General features: G+C 53.4%; 1 long non-coding RNA gene across 1 annotated transcript; it reads left to right on the forward strand.

Annotated features, from left to right (window-relative positions):
• The first annotated feature begins 817 nt into the window (after positions 1–817).
• Positions 818–10,846, forward strand: LOC308184699. The gene is made up of 2 exons (XR_013942870.1): positions 818–1,317; positions 10,432–10,846. It is a non-coding gene; the product is annotated as an uncharacterized lncRNA (long non-coding RNA).
• The last annotated feature ends 392 nt before the right edge of the window (positions 10,847–11,238 follow it).

The raw sequence follows: 11,238 nt of genomic DNA on the forward strand, positions 1-11,238 counted from the left end.
GTCTTGGGGGGTTGGGGCTGTGTTTACAGCTTTGGGGCGTGCCTCTGGGGAGGGTGGGGAGTTGCTTGTATACGCTAGGGGCTTCCCTCTATGGGGCTTTGGGGCCTGCCTCGGGGGGGGGAGGGGTTGGAAGCTGCTTGCACACCCTTGGGGCCTGCCTCTGCGGGGGCTTGGTGCCTGCGTCTGGTGAGTGGGGGGGGGGGGTTCAGAGCTGGTTGTAGTGTAGGAGCCTGCGTTGAGGGGGGGTTGGGAGCTGCTCGTACACTGGAAGCCTGGGTTGGGGGGGGGGAGGTTTGGAGCTGCTTGTGCACCTTTGGGGCTTGCATCTGGGGGGGGTTGGGGCCTGCCTCTGGGGGGGGTGGGTGGTTGTGAGCTGCTTGCACACCCTTGGGGCCTGCCTCTGTGGGGGCTTGGTGCCTGTGTCTGGGGAGTGGGGGGGTTCAGAGCTGGTTGTACAGTATAGGAACCTGCGTTGGGGTGAGGGGGGTTGGGAGCTGCTCGTGCACTGGACGCCTGGGATGGGGGGGAGGTTTGGAGCTGCTTGTGCAGCTTTGGGACTTGTATGTGTGGGGGGGTCGGGTGCTGGTTGTATCCCTTTGGGGCCTGCGTCTGGGGAGGGAGGGTGGGGAATTGCTTGTACACCTTTGGGGCCTGTGTCTGGAGGGGCTTGGGGCCTGCGTCTGGGGGGGGGGGTGGAGCTGGTTGTACACCTTTCGGGCTTGCATCTGGAGGGGGTTGGGGCCTGCCTCTGGGGGGGTGGTTGTGAGCTGCTTGTACACCTTTGGGGCCTGCGCCTGGGGGGGGGGTGGGAGCTGCTTGCACACTGTTAGGGCCTGCCTTGGGGGGGGGGGGGTTGGGGCATGTGCCTTGGGGGGGTGGGGTTGGGAGCTGCTTCTATGCTGTAGGGGTCTGGGTCTTGGGGGGTTGGGGCTGTTTGTATACCTTTGGGGCGTGCCTCTGGGGAGGGTGTCTGGTGTTTGGGGGCTTTTCTGTAGCGTTTGGGGCTTGCATTTTGGCTTTGGGATGTGTCTTGAGCTTCTGGGGCCTAGCTGTAGTGCTTGGGGCCTGCGTCTGGGGCTTTTCTGTAGCATTTTGGTCGCGTGTTTGTGATTTGGGGTCTGTATCCAGGGTTTTGCCTTTTTTTGTAGTTTTCAGCTTTGTGTCAGTTTCTTTGTGGGTTGCCTGGGGTTGGGGCAGTTTGGGGTTTGGATCATTAGTCAGTGTCATTAGCGTCGGGGGGTTGATATGAAGGGTTAGGGTTGTGGTTAGAGTTGTTAGGGCTAAAGGGAATAAGGATTTTAGGGTAAGGGGATCAAGGTTGTGGGAATAAAAATGTTTTAGCACAGAGTTACCTTGTTTAGAGGGAAGGAAGGTGGTATTGAGATATGCTTGCAGTGAGAAGAAAGCTTACCAGACAACCTTGTGAAATGCAGACAACCAGAATCCTTAGAGCAATTGGGTGGAAATCACGGTGTAAGAAACATTACCACCTCAAAGAGGAAAACAGTCAAGGAAAAAAGAAAATTGACTTGTAACAGGCCAGCAGCTGTGTATTTTCAGTGAAGCACCGGATAGATCGTGAACCTGGATTACCCAGTCAATGGGGAAACTGAAGCGAAGAATCTCAGAGCTGGTGAGGAGCTGAAGTAAAGGAGCTGGGAAGAGAGAGGTATTGCAGCAGGTACGCTGTGGCTGTGAGGTGCCTCAGGGTGTGCTTTTCTCTTGTCTCTGCAGGGGCTTTGTGAAGTCTTGGACAGGGAAATCCCCATGACACGGAGCAGTGAGGGAAGGTGAGAGTTCTATCAGCCTGGTGATCCCTGATCTGAAGCAAAGGGAAGACATTCAGGTGTTTCCCTCTGAGGGTCTGAGGTGAGGCTGTTTGGGACAGAGGAGCAATGTGGCAGGTGGAGGCTTGCAAGCAGAGCGATCATTTTGTCCTTCTGTGTTCCCAGGTGGCATGGGTGATGGTGGCCGTTCCTTTCGAGCTTGGATCTAACTTGCAGGTACAGAGGCAAGTGGACTGTTGTTTTGAAATGAAAACATTAAATATGGGGTGACTTCTGTTGTTGAGGGATGGGTGCTAATGCTGTCAGCTGAATGTTCATGGTCTGACTGTGTTTTCCTTTGTTCAGGCTGAAACGCAGTGTGCAGTACAGGACGTCACGACCCGAGCTGCCTCTGGAGTGACTCTGGTGAGTGATGAACAGAGGTAGGTGTTATTTTTGGGGTGCGGCTGTCGTTGCAATTTTTTTTAACTACATCAGATAGAGTAAAATTCCAGTTTCTCTTTTAGAGGTGCTATAGGCGGCTTCAGAGAACGGGTGGAAGCATCTGCCATGTGGGGTAGGTAAGCAGCTGAGGTAAAGGAGGGGATGAGAGTAACTGTCCTGAGGGTGCAGTGTCTTTTATTGCTGTGGTTGCCTTCTCTTCTGCTTATCAGGTGCCACAGGCAAGGTGGGCTGTGATAGTCTTTAGAATAGGAGCAATGCAGGTCACTGCAATGCTGTTTGGTTCCTGAGGCAGGTGTTGTAGAGGAGAAAAGCTTTCAATATTCAAAGCTGAAGCCAAAACATGGGGATTGTTGCTTCTAGAAACAACCCAGTTCTCTTGTCTGCACCCTGCATGCTGTTGAGCTAAGCCATATAAATAGATACATAAACCACAGGTGTTGCTTCTCCTCTTTCTACTTTGTGCTTTGCCCCTCCCCTTTCCCAGGTGATTGGCTTTGGGTCCCAGGCAGGGCCTAGTGGTAATTGAGTCGCAGGCATCCCATCAGAGAGCTCATTCTGCCTGGGCTGCACTTTGGGGTAAGTGCTTTGTTTTTCCTTCAGTCAGTTGCAGGGGTCTTTAGGTGGGTCAGAGTCTACAGAGTGATGTGTTTCCAAGTAGAGACCGGTACGCCCATCTTTGTGGGGTAACAACTAGTAGGACCTGTTAGAGTAAACCAATCTAGTAATAGGTGCCTGTATTGCATGCAGCTCTTCTTCAGGTGAGTAATTGTTATAGCATGTTTATGGATAGGATGTCAATGTTACTTTGTGTGTTTGCTTTGTGGTTCTGGGTCCCTTATGATTTCTGCAGAATTAAGGCAAATATTATCAAAGTTACAAGCTTGGTGGCAAAGTGATGGAGCAGAGTTTAGGAGATAAGTATCATCGAAGCTCCCTGTGTAAGCATGTGTCTGAAAAGAGCAGCAGTAGGCATGTAAGGGGTAGTCTTTTTCAGGGTTAGGGACAGTTTGTTATATTTTTGGAGCTTTTGCCTGTGGTTTGTGTGGCTGTAGAGTCTTCAGATGTTGCAGCCTTCTAGTTTTTAAGTGCTTGGAATTCAGGTAATAGAGGTGTGCTTAGGAGGTGTTGCTGGCTAACTTGTTTTTGGGAAATGGTGGGGTACGGTTCCTTTTTTTTGAGTTACCTTTTAATCTCTAGGTATATCAAGCCATTTGCATAACTGTCCAGAGGCTTCACAAGGAGCTTCAGTACGCACCCGAAGGGGCTTGACCGCATAAGTGCAGTATTATGGAAAGACTGAGCAGGGTCACCGTTCTCATCTGTAAAGGATAAGTCTGTGATTACCCCTGTTGGGGCTGCTGTGCATTCATGGCCTTTTGGCATTTGTGGACCTGAGGGCGTGTTTTTTTTTTTTCTGGCTCTCGTCTCTGTGTTTGAGTCCTCTGCAAGGAGCTGTACTGTTTGCGTATCCATCACGGATATGACCTTCTCTTTCTGTTTCTTGTAGCCCAGGGCATGGGCACGGACACTTGAATGAGGCACGAGGGTGATGCATCTCCTTGGGATGTTAGGTGAGCGAAGCGGTGGTACTGGGTTGGGGAACATGTGTCTGGGGCTTCTTGGCTGTTGGGGTAGGGGAGGAAAGAAGAGGAGTGGGTATAGACTGTTTTGTGGATTGTCATTTTTGTTTGTTCTTTCTCCTTGGTCTAAGCCACGTGACCTTGGCTCAGTACAGTAAATGGAAGCGCTAAGCCTGGATCGGGAAGGTGAGTGGAGAAAAGTTGGAAAAAGGGCATTGTTTTTGATTTGGTAGTCTATTGGTCCCACCTCTGGGTGACTCCTCTTTTCCGGGGACGAAGAAGATAGCGGGAACATCCTAGTTGGCCTCTGTGGTCCACCTTGAGGATGGATTGTGACCCCTGAGAATTAAGTCCAGGGGCAAATACTGTGTGTTTGGGGGTGGTTGGCAGGGGAAGGCGGGCAGTTGTCTGGAGTTGGTCTATCTGACTTCAGTAGCAGAGCAGGTCAGTGGACTACTGTTTTGTTTTTGAGGTGGGTGTTTCACTAGAAGAAGTTTGGCTGGTGTGCCAGTGCCCGATGGCACTTTATTTCTGCAGGTGAAGAGGAGCCTCGTGCCGGAAGCAATGTCCTGGCTAGCCTTCGTGTTCCTTGATGAGGATGGAACCTGCCTCCCGTCATTCCCATGCTAAGTTGTGGGGCAAGTGCTATGTTTGCTTTCGGGTTTTGAATGCACACATAGGGCGAGGGTCTGTGCTTTTAAGTCATTGCTGTGGATGGGGCCTTTTAGGATTGATCACGGTCAGACAGAGTGTGTGGAGGCGTGGGATTCTGTCAGGTATTGCTTGAGCACGTGCCAGGCAGGGCAGTTCCAGCTTGGTGTCTCTGTTCTGTGTTGTCTGTGCTGTTGCTCCTGGTGCTTGGCAGGCCCTGGGGAAGCCGTCCTGAGGGTGTTGAACACTTGACCTCACTGGAATAATGCTGATGCTCAAACGGAAGCTGAGCATTTCTTGTCTTGCAGTGGGAGCTTAAAGAGATCATTTCTTCTGTGCGTGTAATTTTTTTTGTATCAAATGTTTCTTGATGCGATCATCATATGTTACGCGCTCCTCAGGTCTTGATATCCTCATTGCCTTTTTCCACTGGACGGATTAGATGGGCAACTTGTGAGCCACACCAAAGGTCCTAAATGCTTGTTTCATCATTGTAGGGCTGATCTGAGCACGTCTTGTCTTGCAGTCACAGCCTGAAGCGCAGATGTGTTTCAGGTCTTGTGCATCATATTCGGTTTCAGATGGCATCTGTTTCCATCCTCGCTGTTGCGGAAGTCATCTGGGTCGCATCAGGAGCTCTGTCTTGGGAGTTCATTTCCGAAGCATTTTTCTTCTGGGGTTTGCACTCCCCATCCTTCTGGTCTCTTGTCTTGAAGGCAGGCTTTTTATGCCTCCATCATCCCAGTTCTGGCAGTTGCTTCCAGTCGCATGTAGTGACTGACATTTGAGTCTCTCCTTGGGTCTGCTGCAGAGCACCTGTTCTGACTTGCTGTCGCTGTAGGGCTTCCCTCTGGGAGTCCTCTTTTTTTTTGCGCCTTGTGTTCTGTGTTTTGTTCGTAATGTTTGTAGCGTGCCTGTGTGTGTGTGTTTGGCCTGGAGCTGTCCTGCCTGGCAGTTAGTGATGGTAACTAACGTGGCGGTCCATCGGTGTACTAATACATTGTCCGGACTGTTTTGGCAAAGACATCTGGTCTGCCTCTGGGCACGTACTGAAGGGCAGCTGGCACAGAGTCATCTCTGTGGTGTTTGGCAAATGTGGAGGGGGAGACCTGAGCTGCTTGCGAGCAGCTGTTTGCATAGTGCTTGAATAGTGCTAGAGGAGAGGTCTGTCATTGAATCTTGAAAGCTCGCAGATATGGAGTTTTGATTTTTTGTTTGTATTTCGTTCCCCCCCGCAGTAGGAGGGGTAAACCTTAGGAGGAACTGGTCACAGGAAAGAGCTCCTTTTGGAACTGTCAAGGACTCGGTAGGCAACCCGGTGACTGGCTTGATCTACTTTCCAGGTGCTGAGGCAAGGGGGCTACTGTTTTGAAATGATAAAATTAGCCATGGGGTCCCTTGTGTTGTTGAGGGATGGGTGCTAATGCTGGCAGCTGAATGATTATCTTCTGACTGTTTTCATTTGTTAAAGCTGAAACACAGCGTACAACCTGGGACTTCATGACCAGAGCTGGTTTTGGCAAGGTGAGCGATGAACAGATGCAGCAGTTATTTTAGGGGTGCGGTTGTCACTGCAGTTACTTAACTACACAAAATACAGTTAAAGTCCTGTTTATATTCCAGAGGTGGTGTAGCTGGCTTAAGAGAGCAGATGGAAGCATCTGCGTCGAGGGCAGGTGAGGGGGCAGAGTAAGGGAGCAGGTGAGAGTACCTGTCCTAGCTGTGCTGCGGCTTTGGATGCTGCCGCGGCCTATGCTTTTCTGTTTTCTGTCGCAGGTGCTTTGCACAGACTCAGAGGGGCCAAGCTGCACTCTGAAGAGCAGCACGAGAAGGGCAGGCTGGTCGTGAGTGGAGCAGTGGAGCAGAATGGCCAAGTTGCGCAAGGTGACTGCGAAGGGTTTCCATCTTGCTTTGCAGGTGCCATGGCAGGCTCTACACAGAAGTGGCTGAGGATTTCAGAAGAGGTTACAGAGCATCAAGGAGCGGCACGTGCAGTGACGGTTTCCAAACGGTATGGTTGCTTTCTCTTCTGTTGGTCAGGTGCCACAGGCAAGGTGGGCTGTGACACTAGTCTTTAGAATCAGAGCAAAGCAGGTCACTTGAATGCCGCGGGGCATCTGAGAAGGGTGTTTTAACAGAAAAAGCTTGTCTGGCATGGCAGTGCTTGATGGCAGTGTGTTTCCACAGGTGAAGAGGTGCCTGAAGCCCCATCCTGTCTAGCCTGCGCACACCTCGCTGAGAACGAAAGCCGCTTTCCAGTAATTCAGAAAGCCAAGTTACGTCTCGACCTCGAGCATCTGGGGCTCGTGCCTGTGCTTTTGGGCCTGTCTGTAGCGTTTGGCACCTGCATTAGTACTTGCTTGGCATATGTTTAGGCTTTTGGGGCCTGTGTCTTGGGGGGGGGTGTGTAGCTGCTTGTACACCTTTGGGGCTTGCATCTGGGGGGGGTTGGGAGCTGCTTGTACACCTCTGGGGCTTGCATCTGGGGGGGGGTGGGAGCTGCTTGTCCACCTTTGGGACTTGCATCTGGGGGGGTTGGGAGCTGCTTGTACATCTTTCGGGCTTGCATCTGGAGGGGGTTGGGAGCTGCTTGTACACTGTTAGGGCCTGCCTTGGGGGGGGTGGGTTGGGGCATGTGCCTTGGGGGTGGGGTTGGGAGCTGCTTCTACGCTGTAGGGGTCTGGGTCTTGGGGGGTTGGGGCTGTGTTTACAGCTTTGGGGCGTGCCTCTGGGGAGGGTGGGGAGTTGCTTGTATACGCTAGGGGCTTCCCTCTATGGGGCTTTGGGGCCTGCCTCGGGGGGGGGAGGGGTTGGAAGCTGCTTGCACACCCTTGGGGCCTGCCTCTGCGGGGGCTTGGTGCCTGCGTCTGGTGAGTGTGGGGGGGGGGGGGTTTCAGAGCTGGTTGTAGTGTAGGAGCCTGCGTTGGGGGGGGGTTGGGAGCTGCTTGTACATTGGAAGCCTGGTTTGGGGGGGGGGGGGGGAGGTTTGGAGCTGCTTGTGCACCTTTGGGGCTTGCATCTGGGGGGGGGGGTTGGGGCCTGCCTCTGGGGGGGGTGGGTGTTTGTGAGCTGCTTGCACACCCTTGGGGCCTGCCTCTGCGGGGGCTTGGTGCTTGCATCTGGGGAGTGGGGGGGGTTCAGAGCTGGTTGTACAGTATAGGAGCCTGCGTTGGGGGGGGGGGTTGGGAGCTGCTCATACACTGGACGCCCTGGGATGGGGGGGGAGGTTTGGAGCTGCTTGTGACCTTTGGGACTTGCATCTGGGGGGGGTCGGGTGCTGGTTGTACACCTTTGGGGCCTGCCTCTGGGGGGGTGGTTGTGAGCTGCTTGTACACCTTTGGGGCCTGGGTCTTGGGGGGGTGGGAGCTGCTTGTACACTGTTAGGGCATGCCTTGGGGGTGGGGGTTGGGGTATGTGCCTTGGGGGGTTGGGGTTGGAGCTGCTTCTATGCTGTAGGAGTCTGGGTCTTGGGGGCCTATGCTTTTCTTTTTCTTTCGCAGGTGCCTTGCACAGACTCAGAGGGGCCAAGCTGCACTCTGAAGAGCAGCACGAGAAGGGCAGGCTGGTCGTGAGTGGGGTTGGAGCAGAATGGCCAAGTTGCGCAAGGTGACTGCGAAGGGTTTCCATCTTGCTTTGCAGGTGCCATGGCAGGCTCTACACAGAAGTGGCTGAGGATTTCAGAAGAGGTTACAGAGCATCAAGGAGCGGCACGTGCAGTGACGGTTTCCAAACGGTATGGTTGCTTTCTCTTCTGTTGATCAGGTGCCACAGGCATGGTGGGCTGTGACACTAGTCTTTAGAATCGGAGCAAAGCAGGTCACTTGAATGCCGCGGGGCATCTGAGAAGGGTGTTTTAACAGAAAAAGCTTGTCTGGCATGGCAGTGCCTGATGGCAGTGTGTTTTCCACAGGTGAAGAGGTGCCTGGAGCCCCATCCTGTCTAGCCTGCGCACACCTCGCTGAGAACGAAAGCCGCTTTCCAGTAATTCAGAAAGCCAAGTTACGTCTCGGCCTCGAGCATCTGGGGCGTGTGCCTGTGCTTTTGGGCCTGTCTGTAGCATTTGGCACCTGCATTAGTACTTGCTTGGCATATGTTTAGGCTTTTGGGGCCTGTGTCTTGGGGGTTTGTGGAGCTGCTTGTACACCTTTGGGGACTGTGTTTTGGGGGGGGGGGGGTCAGGGCCTGCATCTGGGGGGGTTGGAAGCTGTTCCTAGAATGTAGGGATCTGTATCTGTGGGGGTTGGGAGCTGCTTGTACACTGCAGGGATCTACATCTGGAGGGGGTTGGGAACTGCTTGTCCACCTTTGGGACTTGCATCTGGGGGGTGGTTGGGAGCTGCTTGTACACCTTTTGGACTTGCATCTGGAGTGGGTTGGGAGCTGCTTGTACATCTTTGGGACTTGTATCTGGGGGGGGTTGAGAGCTGCTTGTACACTGCAGGGTCCTGCCTTGGGCATGGTTTGTAGCTGCTTGTACAGCTTTGGGGTCTGCAGCTGGGGGTGGTTGAGAGGTACTTGTCCACTGTAGGTGCCCATGTCTGGGGAGTTGGGAGCTGCTTGTACACTTTTGGGGCCTGCAGCTGGGAGGGGTTGTGAGATGCTTGTACATGCTAGGGGCTTCCCTCTATGGGGCTTTGGTGCTTGCCTCGTGGGGGGGGTGGTTGGGAGCTGCTTGCACACCCTTGGGGCCTGCCTCTGTGGGGCTTGGTGCCTCCGTCTGGGGAGCGGGGGGGTGGGGGTTCAGAGCTGGTTGTACAGTATAGGAGCCTGCGTTGGGGGGGGGTTGGAGCTGCTCGTACACTGGACGCCTGGGTTGGGGGGGGAGGTTTGGAGCTGCCTTGTGCACCTTTGGGGCTTGCATCTGGGGGGGGGGGGTCGGGTGCTGGTTGTACACCTTTGGGGCCTGCCTCTGGGGAGGGAGGGTGGGGAGGGAGTTGCTTGTACCCCTTTGGGGCCTGTGTCTGGGGGGGGTTTGGCGCCTGCGTCTGGGGGGGGGAGTTTGGAGCTGGTTGTACACCTTTCGGGATTGCCTCTGGAGGGGGTTGGGGCCTGCCTCTGGGGGGGGGGGGGGTGGTTGTGAGCTGCTTGTACACCTTTGGGGCCTGCGCCTGGGGGGGGGGGTGGGAGCTGCTTGCACACTGTTAGGGCCTGCCTTGGGGGGGGGTGGGGGTGGGGCATGTGCCTTGGGGGGGTGGGGTTGGGAGCTGCTTCTATGCTGTAGGGGTCTGGGTCTTGGGGGGTTGGGGGCTGTTTGTATACCTTTGGGGCGTGCCTCTGGGGAGGGCGGGGAGTTGCTTGTACACCTTTGGGGCCTGTGTCTGGGGGGGGGTTGGGGCCTGTGCTGGGGGGGGTTGGGAGCTGCTTGTACACTCTAGGGTCCTCTGGCGGGCTTTGGAGCCTCCCTTTGAGGGGGGCAGTTGGGAGCTGGTTGTACACCTTTGGGGCCTGAGTTTGGGGCGTGCGGGCTGGGGCTGGGGCCTGCATCTGGGTGGGGTGGGGTCCAGTTCATGGGGGGAGGGTTGGGAGCTGCTTGTGGACAGTTGGGGTCTGCATCTGGGTGTGGTTGGGGCCTGTGTCTGGGGGTGGGTCGTGGCCCGCGTGTAGACTTCTGCAGCCTGTGTCTGGTGTTTGGGGGCTTTTCTGTAGCGTTTGGGGCTTGCATTTTGGCTTTGGGATGTGTCTTGAGCTTCTGGGGCCTAGCTGTAGTGCTTGGGGCCTGCGTCTGGGGCTTTTCTGTAGCATTTTGGTCGCGTGTTTGTGATTTGGGGTCTGTATCCAGGGTTTTGCCTTTTTTGTAGTTTTCAGCTTTGTGTCAGTTTCTTTGTCGGTTGCCTGGGGTTAGGGGCAGTTTGGGGTTTGGATCATTAGTCAGTGTCATTAGCGTCGGGGGGTTGATACGAAGGGTTAGGGTTGTGGTTAGAGTTGTTAGGGTTAAAGGGAATAAGGATTTTTAGGGTAAGGGGATCAAGGTTGTGGGAATAAAAATGTTTTAGCACAGAGTTACATCGTTTAGAGGGAAGGAAGGTGGTATTGAGATATGCTTGCAGTGAGAAGAAAGCTTAACAGACAACCTTGTGAAATGCAGACAACCAGAATCCTTAGAGCAATTGGGTGGAAATCACGGTGTAAGAAACATTACCACCTCAAAGAGGAAAACAGTCAAGGAAAAAAGAAAATTGACTTGTAACAGGCCAGCAGCTGTGTATTTTCAGTGAAGCACCGGATAGATTGTGAACCTGGATTACCCAGTCAATGGGGAAACTGGGGAGGGTCCTGGTCACCGAGAGGAAAAAAAAATTTATATAAACTGTGTTATGGAACTAGTAGGTAGTTTGTGGGACGCCTGCCATTGCAATCGTGAATAAAAATGCTACTTCACTGAGATCCTTGCCTGAGCCTATGTTATTGGTTACAGAGTGTTTCTAACAAGATGTTAGGGTTTTAAGGTTTCAGGGCTAAGGCACTAGGGTTGGGTTTCAGGGTTAGGGTTTCCAGGGTTTAGGGTTAGGATTTTAAGGTTGTTAGGGCTGGAGTTATAAGGGTTAGGGGTTGGGGGTTGGTGTGTTAAGGTTTTAAAATATTTTGTGGTTTTAGTGTTGATAGGGTTTTTAGGGTTAGGGTCTTAGGGTTTTAGTTATGGTCAGGTATTTAGGGTTAGGGTTTTAAGGTCTTATTTTTTTTTTTAAGGTTAGGGTCTCCAGCGTTAGGGCTTTGAGAATCTTTACGTTTTGGGTTAGGGTTTAGAGGGTCTTAATTTTTAGGGTTAGGGCTTTTAG

The sequence above is a fragment of the Anser brachyrhynchus genome, assembly GCF_964034855.1.
Source record: "Anser brachyrhynchus genome assembly, chromosome: W".
Classification (NCBI taxonomy): domain Eukaryota; kingdom Metazoa; phylum Chordata; class Aves; order Anseriformes; family Anatidae; genus Anser; species Anser brachyrhynchus.